Raw genomic sequence first — 3,213 nt, 5'->3', positions numbered from 1 at the left:
AGTTTCATGAGATCATCCATGATTGGTGGACTTTTCTTTTGCCTGAAGCTCCTTGACACACATTCTGCCAAGGAAATAGAACCTTAGGACGTACTTCAACCTCTTCTGGTGCCAACTCGTAAGTCACTTCTATACTTTTTTAAAGGAACTTTTTTCCCAGTGCCACTTGATGATTGACTTTTAATTCCAATCAATTTTACAGATGGCATGTCTTCATGCCCTACCATACCTTTGTGTTAATGTGTACTACCTTTCGATGTATCATTGTATTGTGTATTTTCATTTTTCATCTCTAATACATCATACCTCGTATAGCCCCCCCTCCCACCCCGTCCCCTCCCCTCCCCTCCCCTTCCACCCCTTCCCCTACTTTTCCTTTCCCTCCTTCGTTCAACTAATTAACTTTGTATGGAACAGGATGGTAATGTAAAGAAAGAACCATTCAAAAATGGGATCAGACACGAAGGAAAGAAAGAAATGAATTCATACTTCAGTTGAAGATGATTTTCCGAAGAAGCCTTCGACGTGTTGAGTACTGAGATCTAACTTGGAGTTCCTCCAGAGGCGACGAAGAGTCGTTTCTTCCCGAAGAGGCCACCAAGACCTTTAGAGTCTGGAGGTCGACCTTCAGTTTCTAACGACATTCAGCATAACGGTTGACAGACAGCTCTCTTTCTCTCTCTCTCTCTCTCTCTCTCTCTCTCTCTCTCTCTCTCTCTCTCTCTCTCTCTCTCTCTCTCTCTCTCTCTCTCTCTCTCTCTCTCTACGATGACATCTTCTCATTAGGATGACATCCCACATAGAGAGATTCATCTGGTGATGACTAGAATAAGATATTCTAAGATGGCATCGTAGCGGATGGCTTGGATGCAACTCGGTGATCGTTACCTGTTATGAGGATAATAAAAGATGTGAAAACTTAACCATGTCACTTTGATGGCGGATCTCTTTACATATTTTGTCCTGGCTCCACGAAAATAACCACAGAAGCTCTCAAAGGCTGACTTTGCAGGATCTTCGCTGGGCTGAGGGCATTGTTTCTTCTTTAGCAAGTGATTGGGTTTGCCGATCTCTATAAAAAGAGAGAGAGAGAGAGAGAGAGAGAGAGAGAGAGAGAGAGAGAGAGAGAGAGAGAGAGAGAGAGTGAGAGAGAGAGGGGGGGGAGAGAGAGAGAGAGAGAGAGAGAGAGAGAGTGAGAGAGAGAGAGAGAGGGGGGGAGAGAGAGAGAGAGAGGGGGGGAGAGAGAGAGAGACGGAGGAGAACCTTTTGAGCCCCCACGTGATGAAGAGGACACCCCTCAACCTACAGGTGGCTAAGGAGGTTGTCAAAGCTGATGCCGGTGTCACAGGGTGTGTGATACCCTCTTGCTCCTTGCTCCTTGCTCGCATTCATTCGCTCTGGAAAACGTTGAATGAGCAACAGAACCCCATAAATTCCTTTCCTTTCCTTCTTGGAGCAGCAGCGTCCTCCAGCGCTGACCTACAATTCCTTCCATTGTCCATGAGATCTCGCCGGGTAACAGAGCCCCATACATTTCATACCTTTCGTTTTCGGAGCTGCAGCATCCTCCACCGCTGGCCTGTAATGCCATTCATTGTCCGGAATCTCGCCGTGGCCTCGCGACGTTGTGGCCTCGTGGTAGTAACAAACAAGAGGTCCCTGTATCGGGGAGGACGCACGGACGCGCAAATACACGGCACAGCTTGGCACGGGAGGAGAGAGTGTGGTACTGTGGTTGAGAGATATGATGGCACTAAGGAGGTAAACAAGAATGCTTGCCTAATGCTCACATCGAACAATTCGATCCAAGTGGCACTCCAAGTGTCGTTTTGCACCGCCTGAAGTGCGACTGCGACGTCTTTCTCCTGACGAAGAGGGCTTGCAAGCTCCCACTCCTCCTCTTCCCCTCTCCCTCCTGAGACCAAACAAGGTGTGCATACCCCATAGCAGTGTCTGCTGAATGAAATCTTTTGGCAGCAGCCAGGAGAGACCATAAGGTCTACACTAGGCAGTTCCATGTTCATTATCATCTGTCATCCCTATCCATGAAGTTATTTTCTCTTAAAAAAAAAAACAATAGATTCAGCGCTCACTACAAGGATACTAAGTCTTATTCCATTCGTTAACCACTCAATTGGTAAACCAATTCTTGAATATTTCCTTCTTAAATCTAAACCTTCAGTTAAGTCGCATTGTTTGGTTTAAGTCAGATTAGATGGCAAAGACGAGTCTACTCTGGAACAGATGAGTCAATATAGATCTAATTCTGGAGAAAGATATTTTTCTTTCAACAGAACAAGAAATTCAGCCGGAAGTTGTAATAACATACAATAGGTGTATAACAAGATGACAGCACAAGCGAATAAATAGACAGATCATTAAGTTACCTGATAATGTATAGAAAATGTTAATCCAATAAAGAACTTAACCGTTAGAAGCGTCAACGGAATGTAACGATGTAGTGAAAACTAGAACAGAGTAAAGAAGATCGAGGAAAAAACCGAGTGTGCAGAGTGTGCTTTTGTAAATGTAGTTACTCAATCGAGACCACATACACACAAATACACACGCGCGTGCACGTACACACACACACACACACACACACACACACAGAGTCAAATAACATGTGAGAATTGATGAAATTCGAGCAATGGAAAGAAAGAGACTGAAATATACGTGCGTGGCAATTATCCTGTATATTAAGAGATAGCTAGATAGACAGATAGAGAGAGAGAGAGAAAGAGAGAGAGAGAGAGAGAGAGAGAGAGAGAGAGATGTAGGGGAGAGACATTAAATGAGTTGACGACGGATAGAGGAATAGACAGGCAGGGGACTAGATGAGGTAGGTGGGTAGATGGATGAGCACACTCATGTCTAGAAGGATAAGAATATGTGTTTATGGGTGTGAGTGTATGTGTAAATATAGGTGTCATGAACATTTACATAAGTCCATGTGCATGCATGTGAATATGCACTAATTTCACCGTGGATACACATGCATTTGCATTCTTCATATATTCTCATTTTTGTTTAAACCATGAAAACGTAAAGGTACGTTAATTTCTTCAGGTTTAAGATGAGATAGCACGCACGCAGTATTTCTTTTAGTCAGGGATGGTTGGCTGGCCCCTCGCCATGACAGTCCCCCTTTGCTCTCAGTTGATCCGGGACTTGAGGCACGTCAACGCGATGACGTCATGTCGTCTTCAGAGG

Source organism: Oratosquilla oratoria, chromosome 6 (assembly GCF_046742065.1).
Source record: "Oratosquilla oratoria isolate Oo_2021 chromosome 6, ASM4674206v1, whole genome shotgun sequence".
Classification (NCBI taxonomy): Eukaryota; Metazoa; Arthropoda; class Malacostraca; order Stomatopoda; family Squillidae; genus Oratosquilla; species Oratosquilla oratoria.
The sequence above is the reverse complement of the archived record's forward strand: the minus strand, read 5'-3'. Positions refer to the sequence as shown.